Source organism: Pristiophorus japonicus, unplaced genomic scaffold (genome assembly GCF_044704955.1).
Source record: "Pristiophorus japonicus isolate sPriJap1 unplaced genomic scaffold, sPriJap1.hap1 HAP1_SCAFFOLD_288, whole genome shotgun sequence".
Taxonomy (NCBI): domain Eukaryota; kingdom Metazoa; phylum Chordata; class Chondrichthyes; family Pristiophoridae; genus Pristiophorus; species Pristiophorus japonicus.
Window position 1 is genome coordinate 232,062 of NW_027252646.1, and position 17,190 is coordinate 249,251.

General features: G+C 49.8%; 5 non-coding genes across 5 annotated transcripts; all 5 read right to left on the minus strand.

Moving 5' to 3' along the window:
• trnat-cgu (transfer RNA threonine (anticodon CGU)) lies at positions 1–73 on the minus strand. The gene has a single exon. It is a non-coding gene; the product is annotated as a tRNA-Thr (tRNA).
• A 475-nt stretch (positions 74–548) lies between these two features.
• Positions 549–621, minus strand: trnat-agu (transfer RNA threonine (anticodon AGU)). The gene has a single exon. It is a non-coding gene; the product is annotated as a tRNA-Thr (tRNA).
• A 12,118-nt stretch (positions 622–12,739) lies between these two features.
• Positions 12,740–12,812, minus strand: trnan-auu (transfer RNA asparagine (anticodon AUU)). The gene has a single exon. It is a non-coding gene; the product is annotated as a tRNA-Asn (tRNA).
• Positions 12,813–13,671: 859 nt separating this feature from the next.
• On the minus strand, positions 13,672–13,744 carry trnai-aau (transfer RNA isoleucine (anticodon AAU)). The gene has a single exon. It is a non-coding gene; the product is annotated as a tRNA-Ile (tRNA).
• A 907-nt stretch (positions 13,745–14,651) lies between these two features.
• trnat-ugu (transfer RNA threonine (anticodon UGU)) lies at positions 14,652–14,724 on the minus strand. Its single transcript has one exon. It is a non-coding gene; the product is annotated as a tRNA-Thr (tRNA).
• Positions 14,725–17,190: the final 2,466 nt, after the last annotated feature.

Below are 17,190 nucleotides of genomic sequence, written 5' to 3' on the forward strand. Positions count from 1 at the left end.
AAGACCCAGTGAGATTTGAACTCACAACCACTGGTTTACGAGTCCAGTGCTCTAACCCCTGAGCTATGGAGCCACCTGCGCTGGGAAAGACAGGTCAAGGGGAAGGAAAGAGAGGGGAAGGGGAAAGAGAGAGTGGAAGGAGTGAGAGAGACGAATGGGAGAACTCAGAATGGGAGAGAAAGAGAGTGGGAGGGGAGAGATTAGAAGGGGAGAGAGGAGAAGGGGACAGAGATGGAAAGGCGAGAGAGGGAGAATGGGGAGAATCTGAAAAGAAAGGGAAAAGAGAGAGAGAGGAGAGAGGGGAGGGAAGATGGGGAAGTGAAAAGGCAGAGGGGAGAGTGGATAGGGGAGAGAGGGGAGGAAGGAGTGGGAAGAGAATGAAATTCGAGAGGGAAGGGGAGAACGAGAGAGGAAAAAGATGTTGAACATGTCATCATGGGAAAGGCAGAGAGACAGTAGTTTCAGGATCAGTCTCAAAGATGTTTAATATTTATAACTAAATCCCTTATTAATTGATGGTGAATTTAAATACTGATCTAATTTTGAATTGCCCCCAGTGAGATTTGAACCCACGACCCATGGTTTACTAGACCAGTGCTCTAACCCCTGAGCTATGGAACCACCTGCCCTGGGCTGTGGGTCATTCCCCAGTTAGTGCTGTGTGTTTGAAGAATGAGGAGGGGTCAGTGAAACGCTCAGATTGTGTCTCATCCCCCAGACTCCTGCCTCCGTCTCTTCAATATTCACTTCTCAACATCGATATATCGGGTCTTTCACGTAGTAAAACATCCCAAGGCAACTCAGTCACAGTCTGTCCCAATCTCTCTGTCTCTCTGTCTCTCTGTCTCTGTCTCTTTCTTTCTGTCTCTCACCTTCTCACTCTGTCTCTCGAGGCGGGAGGGCAGAGCGGGGGAAGGGGAGAGAGAGGGAGAAGGGAAGAGAGGGGGGGGATTGGAGAGATGGGGAGGGGGAGAGTCTGATGGGAAAGGGGAGAGCGAGAGCGAAGGAATGAAAGGGAGGATGGAGGGGAGTGGAGACTGTGGAGGGGAGGGAGAAGGAGAGGGAGGAGAGAGAGAGGAGGGGAGAAAATGAAAAGGGAGAGGGGAAGGAGTGAGCGAGAGGGGAAGGGGAGAGAGAGAGGGGGAAGGGGAGAGCAAGAGGGGGAGGGGAAAGAGTGGGAAGGGGAAAGAGAGGGGGGAAGGGGAGAGCAAGAGAGGGGAGGGGAAAGAGAGGGAAGGGAAAGGGAGAGAGGGAGAAGGGGAGAGAGAGGGGGGAAGGCGAGAGTGAGAGAGGGGAGGGGAAAGAGTAGGAAGGGGAGAGAGAGGGGGGGGAAGGTGAAAGAGATGTTAAGAGGAGTGATGGGGAAGGAGTGAGAGAGAGAGGGGAAGGAGTGAGAGAGCGAGGAAGGGGATAGAGAAAGGGGAAGGGGAGAGAGGGAGAAGGGGAGAATCTGAAAGGAAAGGGAAAGGAGAGAGAGAGAGGAGGGAGGGGAGGAAAGGGAGCGGAGAAGGAGGAGGGAGAGGGAGAGTGGAAAGGCAGAGTCGGAAGGGGAGAGAGTGGGACGGGAAGAGGGTGAGGCGAGGGAGGGGAAAGGGGGAGAGGGGAATGAGTGAGAGACGGGGAAAGCGAGATAGCGGGAAAGTGAGAGAGGAATAAAAAGATGTGGAACGGGTCGTGATTGTTGTGTACACATGTAAACGTCACCAATATGTAAGACTTGCCACTAGGGGGCACACCTGTGGGAGACCCAATGGTCACCTGTACACCCTGGGACAAGCAGGTATATAAGGTGACTCACCATACTGCTTCCCCACCCTGGAGTCTGAATAAAGAGCACAAGGTCACCACAGTTTGAGCTTGCAATACAGTCCTGTGGATTTATTCTGAACATCACTCACTGGCGACGAGTAACGGATCACCAACCTTCACACGGTAATGGCTGCCGTTGGTCTTGTTGAGGGATTTGTTGAGGGTGATGATTTGGGAAGCCTTCGTTGAGCGTCCCGACCGGTACTACGTCGCCAATGAACAGGACGAGGCTGAGAGAGGGCGATCAAGACCAGGGCGATTCTCCTCACCGTATGTGGGTCTCCGATATACGGCCTGCTCAAAAACCTGCTGGCACCGGTCAAACCAGAGGAGAAGACTTACACAGAGCTGTGTGTGCTGGTGTGGGAACGCCTCAAGCCGAAGGAGAGCACCTTAAAGGCCAGGTATCACTTTTACACCCACTGTCGCTCCCAGGGCCAGAAGATTCCTTGCGGGGCAGTACGGTTTTTGCGGGATCTTTGCGGGAAATGTTGCCGAACGGTTTCGTGCTCGGAATCGGTCACGAGGTCATCCTTCGCAAGCTGCTGTCTGCCGGAGCCCGGGATAAACGGGTCCTTTTCGGAATGGGAGGCAGTGACTAGTGGGGTACCGCAGGGCTCAGTGCTGGGACCCCAGCTATTTACAATATACATCAATGCTTTAGATGCAGGAATTGAATGTAATATCTCCAAGTTTGCAGATGACACTAAACTGGGTGGCGGTGTGAGCTGTGAGGAGGATGCTAAGAGGTTGCAGGGTGACTTGGACAGGTTAGGTGAGTGGGCAAATGCATGGCAGATGCAGTATAATGTGGATAAATGTGAGGTTATCCACTTTGGAGGCAAAAACAGGAAGGCAGAATATTATCTGAATGGTGACAGATTAAGAAAAGGGGAGGTGCAACGAGACCTGGGTGTCATGGTACATCAGTCATTGAAAGTTGGCATACAGGTACAGCAGGCGGTGAAGAAGGCAAATGGTATGTTGGCCGACATAGCGAGGGGATTTGAGTATAGGAGCAGGGAGGTCTTACTGCAGTTGTACAGGGCCTTGGTGAGGCCACACCTGGAATATTGTGTTCAGTTTTGGTCTCCTAATCTGAGGAAGGACATTCTTGCTATTGAGGGAGTGCAGCGAAGGTTCACCAGACTGATTCCCGGGATGGCTGGACTGATATATGAGGAGAGACTGGATCAACTGGGCCTTTATACACTGGAGTTTAGAAGGATGAGAGGGGATCTCACAGAAACGTATAAGATTCTGACGGGACGGGACAGGTTAGATGCGGGAAGAATGTTCCCGATGTTGGGGAAGTCCAGAACCAGGGGACACAATCTAAGGATAAGGGGTAGGCCATTTAGGACCGAGATGAGGAGAAACTTCTTCACTCAGAGAGTTGTTAACCTGTGGAATTCCCTGCCGCAGAGAGTTGTTGAGGCCAGTTCATTGGATATATTCAAGAGGGAGTTAGTTATGGCCCTTAAGGCTAAAGGGATCAAGGGGTATGGAGAGAAAGCAGGAAAGGGGTACTGAGGTGAATGATCAGCCATGATCTTATTGAATGGTGGTGCAGGCTCGAAGGGCCGAATGGCCTACTCCTGCACCTATTTTCTCTGTTTCTATGTTTCTATCTGAGCAAGGCCATCACGACAGCCCAGGCCTTCATATCCACGAGCGATAACACGAAACAGATTCGAAGCTCACCGGCAAGTACTGTGCATAAAATAATGTATTCAGCAGGCAGAGCGGCACAGGACAGGGCCCACATGACCGCAGAGGCCAGACCTAGGCCTCGAGTGACTCAGAGTCCGCCGTGGGCCGTGAATGCGTATCCATTAGCACCATGTTGGCGCTGCTGGGGTCAGCCATCGAGCCCATCAATGTCGATTCAAGCCCTGTGTGTGCAAGGGCCGTGGAACAATGGGGCACCTCCAGCGAATGTGCAAACGGTCTGTGACTCACCACGTGGCAGAGTCAGGAGAGGACCATCGATCCAGCGAGGGTCACGCTGAACGAGCAGGAGAGGCAACTCAACCTGAGGCTGAAGGGGAAGTACATGGGGTACACACCTTCACCACCAAAAGCCCTCCGATAATGTGAAAAGTTGGACCTAACGGTACTCCAGTCTCCATGGAACTAGACACGGGGGCGGGTCAATCAATAATGAGCCAGAAGGCATTCGAGAGGCTGTGGGGGGGGGCGACAGAGCACAAGGACCCAAGCTGATCCCGATTCAGGCAAAGCTGGGCACCTACACCAAGGAACTGAGACCAGTTATTGGTAGTGCGGGCATAAGGGTATCCCATGAGGGAGCGGTGCGCGATTTACCTCTGTGGATTGTTTCAGGTGATGGGCCAATGCTGCTTGGTAGAAGGTGGATGGGGAAGATTCGATGGAACTGGGAAGACCTCTGCGTACCTTCTCCGGCGAACAACCTCTCCCCTTGCTCAAAGGCTGAGCAAGCCCCCCACCTTCAGCTGAACCAGGCGTCGAAGTGCAGATCCATTTGCAGACCCCCGAGGCACAGGCCGCTCATCGCGACCACCAGGAGGCGAAGACCAACCGAGCAGCGGTTACAGACGGGGGTACCCAGCACCCGAAGCCGACGACCTCTTGGCGGCGACGGAAGAGGCTCCAGGTCGACCAAGCGGAGCGGGGCTCCGGCCGAAACCATCCGAATGTGTCTTCCCGACGCCAGAGGCGGGAAACCCTGGGGAGGAAGATGGCGGCAGTCGAGAGAAGCGTCCAGACCACGGGTCGAGAGAAACGTCCAGACCACGGGATGTGGCCGCAACGGAACAGAGGCATGTGTTGGCCAGCGAGGAAGGCCACTGGGTTTGGGGCAAAGGTAAAGGGGGGGGCCGCTGAGAAGGCCAGGAACCCACTATGTTCCAATAAGTTGTTTGCACTGTGGAACCCATGTGAGCGTTCTTTCGCGGCCAATGGTGTACTATCATATGGGGTCGGGGGTACGTTAAAACAAGCCAAAGTAGCGGGCGAACAACAACCGGTCGTATATGTATCTGACAAAGTACTTGTAGCAAGTGATGTGTTATCACATTACCGCCTGCTCACGGCGAACCGCCAGACGGGAGTGTTGCAGCTTATCCGTCGCAAAGACGTAATGCTCATCCCATCAGATTGCCCCCCCCTCCCTGTGGGACAAACCCTGCAACGTGTTACAAAGAAAGGCAGGGAGGCTACACACAGTCGGTGGTGCGGGAACCTCCGTACTACGTCCCAGGATCCCCGGGGGACCACACGGCCTCCCGCTACCACTGAAAGTCTCAGGGCCGTATCGGCCCATCCTGGGCTCTCCAGGCCTTAGGGTCAGCGACAATAGTCCGCAGCGGGCAGCCCAGATCACCAAGCCGAGCACCACACGTGTCGCGGTAGACTCCCTACAGACCCCGGCTGTCCCGGGTTGCTACGCAGTCACCGGACAGAGTCGCTCAGGACCGAGCCTTCCGTCTGCTATCAGCAGAGAATGCACCACGATCGTACGGCCCCCCTCCACGCCACATCAGAATAAGTGACGTGGACAATATTCAGGGCCCCCAGATGGGGCCGAGAGCACTGTGTGAGACAAAGAGGGGAATGGAGTGTGTGTGTGTGTGTGATGAAAATGGAGTGTTTGGTTGTGTAACCATGTACTGAGCAAACGCAGAAAGCGTTTGGACCAGACCAGACTGCAAACTATCGATAAGCAGGCCACCATTGTGAAAGGACCTGGCCACGTCTGTCCCATCACACCAGGCACTCGGCCGGGCAGCAACGTTCCGACCAACTCACCCAGGCCAGGAATTCAAATCAGGTGATCGACCCGGGGACACAGGGCGTCATATCGCCTCAACTTGCAAATAACTGGTACATAAGCCTTTGGAGGGGGCGGGGGGGGAGTGATGTTCTGTATGCACCTAAACCTCACCAATATGTCAGACTTGCCACTAGGGGGCACACCTGTGGGAGGCCTAAGGGTCACTTGTGCACCCTGGGACAAGCAGGTACATAAGGTGATCCACCATGCTGCTTCCCCACTCTGGGGTCTCAATAAAGAGACCAAGGTCACAATAGTTTCATAGAAACATAGAAACATAGAAACTAGGTGCAGGAGTAGGCCATTCGGCCCTTCTAGCCTGCACCGCCATTCAATGAGTTCATGGCTGAACATGCAACTTCAGTACCCCATTCCTGCTTTCTCACCATACCCCTTGATCCCCCTAGTAGTAAGGACTTCATCTAACTCCTTTTTGAATATATTTAGTGAATTGGCCTCAACAACTTTCTGTGGTAGAGAATTCCACAAGTTCACCACTCTCTGGGTGAAGAAATTCCTCCTCATCTCGGTCCTAAATGGCTTCCCCCTTATCCTTAGACTGTGTCCCCTGGTTCTGGACTTCCCCAACATTGGAACATTCTTCCTGCATCTAACCTGTCTAACCCCGTCAGAATTTTAAACGTTTCTATGAGGTCCCCTCTCATTCTTCTGAACTCCAGTGAATACAAGAGCAGTTTCAGGATCAGTCTCAAAGATGTTTAATATTTATAATTAAATCCCTTATTAATTGACGGTGAATTTAAATACTGATCTAATTTTGAGTAGGCCCCAGTGAGTCATCTGGATTTATTCTGAACATAACAGTGATGGGGGTGGCAGAGAAAGATTTGGAAGGGGAAGAGAGAGTGTAAGGGAGACAAGGAGAGGAGAGGGGAGCCTGTTGTTCTAGGGTCGGTCTCAGAGCTGGTAATATTTATAATTAAAGCCCTTGTAAATTAACAGTGAATTTAAATCTTGAGTGAGCCCCAGTGAGATTTGAACTCACAACCCCTGGTTTACAAGACCAGTGTTCTAACCCCTGACCCCTGACCTATGGAGCCACCTACTCTGGGAACGACAGGGGTAAGGAGCAGGAAAGAGAGGGGAAGGGAAAAGAGAGAATGGAAGGAGTGAGAGAGAGGGGAAGGGGATAGAGAGAGGGAAGGGGAGAGAGAGAGGGGAAGGGGAAAGTGAGAGGGAAGGGGAGAGAGAGGGAATGAGTGAGAGAGAGGTGGAAGGAGTGAGAAAGAGGGGGAAGGTGTGAGAGAGAGGGGAAGGGGAGAGAGGGGATTAGGAGAGAAGGAGGAGGTAGGGAGAGAGAAAGGAAGGGGAGAGAGAGGGAGAAGGGGAGAATCTGAAAAGAAAGGAAAGAGAGAGAGGAGGGAAGGGAGGAAAGAGAGGGGAGGGAGAGTGAAATGGCAGAGGTGAAGGGGGAGAGGGGGAGAGGGAGGGGAGAGAGGGGGACGGAGTGAGAGAGGGGGAAGGAGTGAGAGGGGGGAAGGGAAGAAGGTGGGGCGAGGGAGGGTGAAGGGGGAAGAGGGGAATGAGTGAGAGACGGGGAAAGTGAGATAGCGGGAAAGTGAGAGAGGGGTAACAAGATTAAGAACAGGTCGTGAAGGGGAAGGGAGAGAGAGACTGCAAGGGGAGAGAGAAATAAGGGGAAGGGGAGAGAGGGTGGAAGAGAGAGGGGAAGCGGGTGAGAGAGACGGGAAGGAGTGGGAAAGAGAGCGAGGGGAAGAGAGAGGGGAAGGAGTGAGAAGGATTGGGGAAGGGGAGAGAGCAGAAGTGTAGTGAGAGAGAGGGGGGAAGGGAAAAGAGAGGGAGGGGAAGGGGAGAGAGAGGGCAACATAAGAAATAGGAGCAGGAGGAGGCCATACGGCCCCTCGAGTCTGCTCCGCCATTTAATACGATCATGGCTGAACCGATCATGGACTCAGCTCCACTTCCCTGCCCGCCCCCTTATCCCCTTATCGGTTAAGGAACTGTCTATCTCTGTCTTAAATTTATTCAATGTCCCGGCTTCCACAGCTCTCTGAGGCAGCGAATTCCACAGATTTACAACCCTCTGAGAGAAGAAATTCCTCCTCATCTCAGTTTTAAATGGACGGCCCCTTATACTAAGATCATGCCCCCCTAGTTCTAGTCTCCCCCATCAGTGGAAACATCCTCTCTGCATCCACCTTGTCAAGCCCCCTCATAATCTTATACGTTTCGATAAGATCACTTCTCATTCTTCTGAATTCCAACGAATATCGGGCCTTTCACGTAGTAAAACATGCCAAGGCAACTCAGTCACACTCTGCCTCAATCTCTCACTCGCCATCTCTCGAGGGGGAAGCTGGAGGAGGAAGGAGTGAGAGAATGTAATTAGAGAGGGAAGTGGAGAGAGCGGAAAGGGAGAGAGAAGATCGAGGAGGAAGGAGTGAGAGAATGTCATTAGAGAGGGGGAAGATGGAGGAGGAAGGAGAGAGAGAATGTAATTACAGAGGGAAGTGGAGAGAGCGGAAAGCCAGAAATAAGATGTAGAACGGGTCATGATGGGGAAGACAGAGAGAGATTTGGAAGGGGAGAGAGTAGCCTATTATTCCAGGGTCAGTCTCAGAGCTGTTTAATATTTATAATTAGAACACTTGTTAATTGACAGCGAATTTAAATACTGAACTAATTTCAAGTAGGCCCCAGTGAGATTTGAACTAACGACCGCTGGTTTACTAGACCAGTGTTCGAACCCCTGAGCTATGGAGACAGGGGAAGGAGCAGGAAAGAGAGGGGAAGGGAAAAGAGAGAGTGGAAGGAGTGAGAGAGAGGGGGAAGGGGAGACAGAGGAGGAAGGGGAGAGAGAGAGGGGGAAGGAGTGAGAGAGATGGGGAAGGGGAGAGAGAGAGGGAGGGGAGAGAGAGAGGGAGGGAGGGAAGGGGAGAGAGAGGGAGCAGAAGGGGAGAGAGAGAGAGTGTGGAAGGGAGGGAGAGAGGGGAGAGGGGAAAGAGGGGAGGGGAAGAGAGGGGAGGAGTGAGAGAGGAATGGGGACAGAGAGGGAATGGAGACAGGGATGAAGAGAGCGGGAAGGGGAGAGAGAGGGGGGGAAGGGAGCGGTGTGGCAGGGGAAAGAGGGGGGAAAGGGAAAAAGAGGGGGAAGGAGTGAGAGAGAGAGTGGAAGGGTAGAGAGAGGGGGAAGCGGAGAGAGAGAGTGAAAGGAGTGAGAGAGAGGTAGAAGGAATGAGAGGGAGGGGGAAGGGGAGACATGGAGGAAGAGAGAGAAGGGAAGGGGAGAGAGAGAAGGGGAGAGGAGAGATGGGAACGGGAAAGAGAGGGAGAAGGGGAGAATGTGAAAAGAAAGGGAAACGAGAGAGAGACGGAGGAGGTCGGGGAGGAGAGAGAGGGGAGGGGAGAGGGAAAGGGAGAGTGAAAAGGCAGAGGGGGAAGGGGAGAGAGGGTGGTCGGGGAATGAGTGGGAGGGGAGAGAGAGGGAAGGAGTGGGGGGTGAATGAAAGTGAGAGAGAAGGGGAGAGAGGGGAAGTGGAGAGCGAGAGAGAGGCAGGAAGGTGAATGTGGGAGGGGAATGGGAGAGCGAGAGTGGAGGAGTGGGAAAGAGACGTGAAGGGGAAAGAGAGCGGGGAATGGGGAGAGAGATAGAGGGGCAAGGGGAAAGAGAGGGGGGACGGAGAGAGAGAGAGAGTGAAAGAATGGGGGGAGAGAGGGGAAGGGGAGAGACTGGGGGAAGGAGAGAGGGTGAGCGGGGGAGAGTGGAGTGTGTGAAAGACGGGGAACGTTATATAGCAGGAAAAAGATGTAGAATGGGAAGGGAGAGAGAGATTACTGGAGACAAGAGGAGACGATTGCTGCAGGGTCGGTCTCGGAGCTGTTTAATATTTATGTTTAAAACACTTATTAATTGACATTGAATTTAAATATTGAACTGATTTTGAGTAGGCCCCAGTGAGATTTGAATTCAGAACCCCTGGTTTACAAGACCAGTGCTCGAACCCCTGAGCTATGGAGCCAACTGCTCTGGGAAATACAGTGGAAGGAGCAGAAAAGAGAGGGGAAAAGAAAAGAGAGAGTGGAAGGAGTGAGATAGAGGGGGAAGGGGAGAGAGTGGAAGGAGTGAGAGAGAGGTGGAGGGGAGAAAGAGGGGAGTCAGGTGAAAGAGAAAGGAAGGGGAGAGAGAGGGAGAAGGGGAGAATCTGAAAAGAAAGGGAAAAGAAAGGGAAAAGAGAGAGGAGAGTGAAAGGGCAGAGGGGAAGGGGAGAGAGTGGGGAGAGACTGGGTCGGGGAAAGAGCGGGCGGGGAAAGAGAGAGAGGGAGCGGAGAGAGAGAGAGGGAAGATAGAGGAGAAAGGAGAGAGAGGAAGGAGTGGGGAGAGAATGAAAGGAGAGAGGGGGAAGAGAGAGAGGGGGAAGGAGAGAGGGTGAGGTGAGGGAGGGGGAAGGGGGGAGAAGGGAATGAATGACAGATGTGGAAAGCGAGATAGCGGGAAAGGCAGAGGGGGTAAAATGATGTAGAACGGGACATGATGGAGAAGGGAGAGAGAGATTTGGAAGGGGAGAGTGTCAGAGAGACGAGAAGAGGAGAGGGGGAAGGGTGTGAGGGGAGTCTGTTGTTTAGAATTCAGCAGAGGAGGACTAAGGGTTTAATTAGGACGGGGTAAGTAAAGTATGAGAGTAAGCTTGCAGGGAACATAAAAACTGACTGCAAAAGCTTCTATAGATATGTGAAGAGAATACAATTAGTGAAGACAAATGTAGGTCCCTTGCAGTCAGAATCAGGTGAATTTATAATGGGGAACAAAGAAATGGCAGTCCAATTGAACAAATACTTTGGTTCTTTCTTACATAGAAACATAGAAACACAGAAAATAGGTGCAGGAGTAGGCCATTCGGCCCTTCGAGCCTGCACCACCATTCAATAAGATCATGACTGATCATTCCCTCAGTACCCCATTCCTGCTTTCTCTCCATACCCCTTGATCCCTTTAGCCGTAAGGGCCATATCTAACTCCCTCTTGAATATATCCAATGAACTGGTATCAACAACTCTCTGCGGCAGGGAATTCCACAGGTTAACAACTCTCTGAGTGAAGAAGTTTCTCCTCATCTCAGTCCTAAATGGCTTACGCCTTATCCTTAGACTATGTCCCCTGGTTCTGGACTTCCCGAACATCGGGAACATTCTTCCTGCATCTAACCTGTCCAGTCCCGTTAGAATTTTATATGTTTCTATGAGATCCCCTCTCATCCTTCTAAATTCCCGTGAATATAAGCCCAGTCGATCCAGTCTCTCCTCATATGTCAGTCCAGCCATCCCGGGAATCAGTCTGGTGAACCTTCGTTGCACTCCCTCAATAGCAAGAATGTCCTTCCTCAGATTAGGAGAACAAAACTGAACTCAATATTCCAGGTGAGGCCTCACCAAGGCCCTGTACAACTGCAGTAAGACCTCCCTGCTCCTCTACTCAAATCCTCTCGCTATGAAGGCCAACATACCATTTGCCTTCTTCACCACCTGCTGTACCTGCATGCCAACTTTCAATGACTGATGTACCATGACACCCAGGTCTCGTTGCACCTCCCCTTTTCCTAATCTGCCGCCATTCAGATAATATTCGCCTTCATGTTTTTGCCACCAAAGTGGATAACCTCACATTTATCCACATTATACTGCATCTGCCATGCATTTGCCCACTCACCTAACCTATCCAAGTCACCCAACACACTTTTAGTGTCCTCCCCACAGCTCACACTGCCACCCAGCTTAGTGTCATCTGCAAACTTGAAGATATTACACTCAATTCCTTCATCCAAATCATTAATGTATATTGTAAATAGCTGGGGTCCCAGCACTGAGCCCTGCGGCACTCCACTAGTCACTGCCTGCCATTCTGAAAACGACCCGTTTTCCCGATTCTTTGCTTCCTGTCTGCCAACCAGTTCTCTATCCACGTCAATACATTACCCCCAATACCATCTGCTTTAATTTTGCACACTAATCTCTTTTGTGGGACCTTGTCAAAAGCCTTTTGAAAGTCCAAATACACCACATCCCTGTCCACTCTACTAGTTACATCCTCAAAAAATTCGAGAAGATTTGTCTGGCATGATTTCCCTTTCATAAATCCATGCTGACTTGGACCGATCCTGTCACTGCTTTCCAAATGTGCTGCTTTTTCATGTTTAATAATTGATTCCATCATTTTCCCCACTACCGATGTCAGGCTAACCGCTCTATAATTACCCGCTTTCTCTCTCCCTCCTTTTTTAAACAGCGGCATAACATTAGTTACCCTCCAGTCCATAGGAACTGATCCAGAGGCGATAGACTGTTGGAAAATGATCACCAATGCATCCACTATTTTGAGGGCCACTTCCTTAAGTACTCTGGGAGGCCCTGGGGATTTATCAGCCTTCAATCCCATCAATTTCCCGAACACAATTTCCCACCTAATACGGATATCCTTCAGTTCCCCCTTCTCACTCGACCCTCCCCCCCCCGCAGTCCCCTCGTACTTCCGGAAACTTATTTGTGTCTTCCTTCGTGAAGACAGAACCAAAGTATTTGTTTAACTGGTCTGCCATTTCTTTGTTCCCCATTATAAATTCACCTGAATCTGACTGCAAGGGATCTATGTTTGTCGTCACTAATCTTTTTCGAAGCTTTTGCAGTCAGTTTTTATGTTGCCTGCAAGCTTCCTCTCATACTCTATTTTCCCCCTCCTGGTTAAACCCTTTGTCCTCCTCTGCTGTGTTACAAAATTCTCCCAGTCCTCAGGTTTGCTGCTTTTTCTGGCCAATTTATATGCCTCTTCCTTGGATTTAACACTATCCTTCATTTCCCTTGTGAGCCACATTCCCCATTTTATTTTTACTCCATATAGGGATGTGTAATTGTTGGAGTTCATCCATGTGATCTTTAAATGTTGGCCATTATCAATCCAACATCGACCCTTTAAGGGTCACTGGCCAGTCTATTCACATCTCACACCATCAAAGTTATCTTTCCTGAACTTCAAGGCCCTCATCTCTGAATTAACTCTGTCACTCTCCATCTAAATAAAGTATTTGATCCATATTTACAATTAAAGCCCTTGCTAATTTAAATACTGAGTTAATTCTGAGTTGGCCCCAGTGAGATTTGAACCCACTACCCCTGATATAATAGACCAGTGCTCTAACCCCTGAGCTATGGAACCACCTGCTCTGGGCTGTGGGTCATTCCCCAGTTAGTGCTGTGTGTTTGAAGAATGAGGAGGGGTCAGTGAAACGCTCAGATTGTGTCTCATCCCCCAGACTCCAGCCTCCGTCTCTTCAATATTCGCCTCTCAACATCGATATATCGGGTCTTTCACGTAGTAAAACATCCCAAAACAACTCAGTCACACTCTGCCTCAATCTCTCTGTCTCTCTGTCTTTCTCTCTGTCTCTCTGTCTCTCAGTCTCTTGATCTCTCTCTCTCTCTCTCTCACTGTCTCTCTCTTTCTGTGCAGAGCGGAGGAAGGGGAGAGAGGGAGAAGGGGAGAATTGTTGAGATGGGGAGGGGGAGAGTCTGATGGGAAAGGGGAGAGCGAGAGTGAGGGAAGGAGAGAAAGTCAGGAGGGAGGGGAGTGGAGACAGGTGAAGGGAGGGAGAAGGAGAGGGAAGATAGAGCGAGGAGGGGAGAAAATGAAAAGGGAGAGAGGAAGGAGTGAGCGAGAGGGGAAGGGGAGAGAGAGCAGAATGGGGAGCGAGGGGGGGAAGGAGAGGGAGAGAGGGGGGAAGCTGAGAGAGAGGGGGAAGAGGAGAAAGATCAGCAAGGAGAGAGCAGAAGGGGCGAGATAGGTGAAAGGATAGAGAGTGAGGGGAGAGAGGGGAAGGAGTGAGAGATGGGGAAAGAGAGATAGCGGGAGAGAGGGTAAAAAGATGCAGAACAGATTGTGATGGGGAAGGAAGAGAGAGGTTTGGAAGGGTAGAGAGAAGCCTGTTTTTCAAGGGTCGGTCTCAGAGCTGTTTAATATTTATAATTTAAGCCCTTGTTAATTGACAGTGAACTTAAATACTGAACTAATTTTGAGTAGGCCCCAGGGAGATTTGAACTCACAACCCCTGGTTTATTAGATCAGTGCTCTAACCCCTGAGCTATGGAGCCACCTGCTTTGAGAAAGACAGGGGAAGGAGCAGGAAAGAGAGGGGAAGGGAAAAGAGAGAGTGCAAGGAGGAAGAGAGAGGGGAATTGTCATTTATTCAACCAGCATTTTAACCATGTCTCATCTGACCAAAGTTGTACACTATGAGAACATTGACCACAAGGGGGTGAACTTGTGGGAGACACTCCTAACCTGGATCTTCAGGTATAAAAGTGGAAGCTCCACCCACTTCCATCACTTGAGTGCTGTGGAATAAAGGACAGGTCACAGACTGACCTTCTCTCAAGCATGGGCCTCGTGTGCATTTATACTGTGCAGTAAGGACGTATCAGGGAAGGGGAGAGAGAGAGGGGAGAGAGAGAGAGGAAAAGGGGAGAGAGAGGGGAAGGAGTGAGAGAGAGGGAAGGGGAGACAGGTAGGAAGAGTGAGGGGAAGGGAGAGTCAGAGGGGGAGAGGAAAGAGGGGGTAAGTGGAGAGAGTGTCTGGAATGGTGGGGAGAGAGTGGAAGGAGTGAGAGAGGGAAGGGGAGAGAGGGGGAAGGAGTGGTTAGCGGACAGAGGGGTTAGGGAGAGAAGTAAGATAGACGAGGAAGGAGAGAGAGGAAGGAGTGGGGAGAGAATGAAAGTAGAGAGGAAAGGGGAGAGCAAGAGGAGTGAGAGGGTGAGGCAAGGGAAGGGGGGAAAGGGGAATGAGTGAGAGACGGGGAAAGCGAGATAGCGGGAAAGGAGAGAGGGGTAAAAAGATATAGAACAGGTCATGATGAGGAAGGGAGAAAGAGATTTGGAAGGGGAAATAGAATCGAGAAGAGGAGAGGGGGAAGGGAGCCTGTTGTTGCAGAGTCGGTCTTGGAGCTGTTTAATATTTATAATTAAAGCCCTTGTTAATTAAAATACTGAGCTAATTTTGAGTAGGCCCCAGTGAGATTTGAACCCACAACCCCTGGTTTACAAGACCAGTGCTCTAACCCCTGAGCTATGGAGCCACCTACTCTGTGAAAGACAGGGGAAGGAACAGAAAAGAGAGGGGAAGGGAAAAGAGAGAGTGCAAGGAGTGAGAGAGAGGGGGAAGGGGAGAGAGAGAGTGGGGAATGGGGGGAAGGGGAGAGAGAGTGGATGGAGTGAGAGATATCAATGGAAATTGACACGGGTGCATCCGTGAGTGTAATAGCGGAGTCGCTGTACATCGACAAATTGCGTGATTTCCAGCTTGAACTAGATGAGGAGTCCAAGTCATGTTTGACTATAAATACTCATCTATGCCGAAATCAATTTAATAGGCTACCGTTTGGAGTGTCTTCCGCCCCTGCCATATTCCAAGGGGTGATGAACCAGATTTTGCAAGGTATTGAAGGGTTAGTATGTTATTTAGATGACATACGAATTTCAGCATCAAATAGACAAATTCACAATAACATATTGAATGAAGTCCTCAAAAGGCTTGAGAAGCACAGAGTGCGAGTGTCTGCTCGTAAGTGTGAGTTATTTAAAAACTCAGTTGAGTACTTAGGGTACAGAGTAGACAAAGATAGTTTACATCCAACCATGGGAAAGCTGGATGCAATTAGGAATGCACCCACTCCCAGGGTGTGGCAAAGGCTACATATTGATTTTGCTGAGTTAGAAGGACAACAATTGTTCATTGTGATTGATAGCCATTCGAAGTGGGTCGAGGTGTTTCCAATGTGGAAAATAACAACAAGTAAAACTAAAATTATTTTCTTCATTTGGCCTCCCTGAAGAAATTGTTTCAGATACTGGACCACAATTTCGTTCAGAAGAATTTGCACAATTCACGAGCAAAAATGGTGTGAAACATACCAAGGTTCCACCATACCATCCTGCTTCGAATGGTGCAGCAGAGCGCACTGTACAAATTGTAAAACGTGTCCTCACAAAACAAATGTTAGATCCAAATCCAAGGAAACGACAATTGTCATTGGATCACAAATTGGTTAATTTTTTGATTCCATATTGAAATACTCCTCATACAACTACTGGTAGAACACCAGCAGAGTTGTTTCTCAAACGACAGCCACGAACCAGATTCTCGTTGTTAAAGCCAAATTTGGCAGTCCGTAGAAGAGACACAATTAAGACAGAAAGAGAACCATGATAGAGGTAGAGTAAAAGAGAGAAGTGTGAAATTGAACCAGAAGGTGAGAGTGAAGAACCATCACCATAAATGTTTAAAGTGGTTACCAGGAAGAGTGATGAAGATATGTGGTCCGCGCACATATTTGGTAAGGATGTTTGATAATGGGCAGGTTAGGTTTGTTCATATTGATCATATTTTACCTACAGACATGGAAGGAGTTGAAGGTGAGAATGATTCAATTATTTCTGACTCATCAGATAGTTTTGATACACCAGTAGCAAATCCTAAATCCAATGTACTGGAAACAAATCCAGGAGAGAATCAGAATGAAAGTCTGAGTCCGAGTCAGGAAAACAAAGAGCCTGAAGTTAGAGTGAGCTCAAATGAAAATCAAGGAAATTCCGTGAGGAAAACGTTCTTCAGGATGAGCCTCGAATGAGTGTGAAATCAACACCATGTTTGGAAGGTTCTGTTCAAGAGCGAAGAAATCCTCTTCAAAACAGAAAACAAGTGGTAAAGTTAAATTTGTAAATATGGAAAAAAGAATAAGTTTATATCCTGTGTTATGTATAAACATGAAAATTATGTATGATGTTTGTTATAATAACTTCTTCATTGAGGAGGGAGAAGTGCAATGTCTGTAAGCTTGTAATGTTTATAGCTCCACTCTGTGGATGTGGACGTATTGTGTACTGCAACTGCATAGTTAATAATAAACAGAACCAGGCAGATTACCGGAGGCTTCCGAGAGAGCTGCCTGCCATGTTGGAAGCTGTGTGTGCTTATGCTCTGTGAATATATCACAGTGAGATAGCGGAAAAGGGAGAGAGGGGTAAAAGGATGTAAAATAGCAAAGGCAGATGGAGAGACAGTGTAAGCGAGACGAGAACTTGCAGTTCCATGGTCGGTCTCGGAGCTGTTTAATATTTATAATTAAAGCCCTTGTTAATTGACAGTGAACTTAAATATTGAGCTACTTTAGAATAGGCCCCAGGGAGCTTTGAACTCATAACCCTTGGTTTACAAGACCAGTGCTTTAACCCCTGAGCTATGGAGCCACTTTCTATGGGTGTGGGTCATTCCCCAGTTAGTGCTGTGTGTTTGAAGAATGAGGAGGGGTCAGGGAAACGCTCAGATTGTGTCTCATCCCCCAGACTCCTGCCTCCGTCTCTTCAATATTCACCTCTCAACATCGATATATCGGGTCTTTCACATAGTAAAACATCCCAAGGCAACTCAGTCACACTCTGTCCCAATCTCTCAGTCTCTCTGTCGCTCACTATATCTCTCTTACGCTCTCTCTCTGTCTCTCCATCACTTTCTCTCTGTCGCTCTCTGTCTCTCGAGCTGGAAG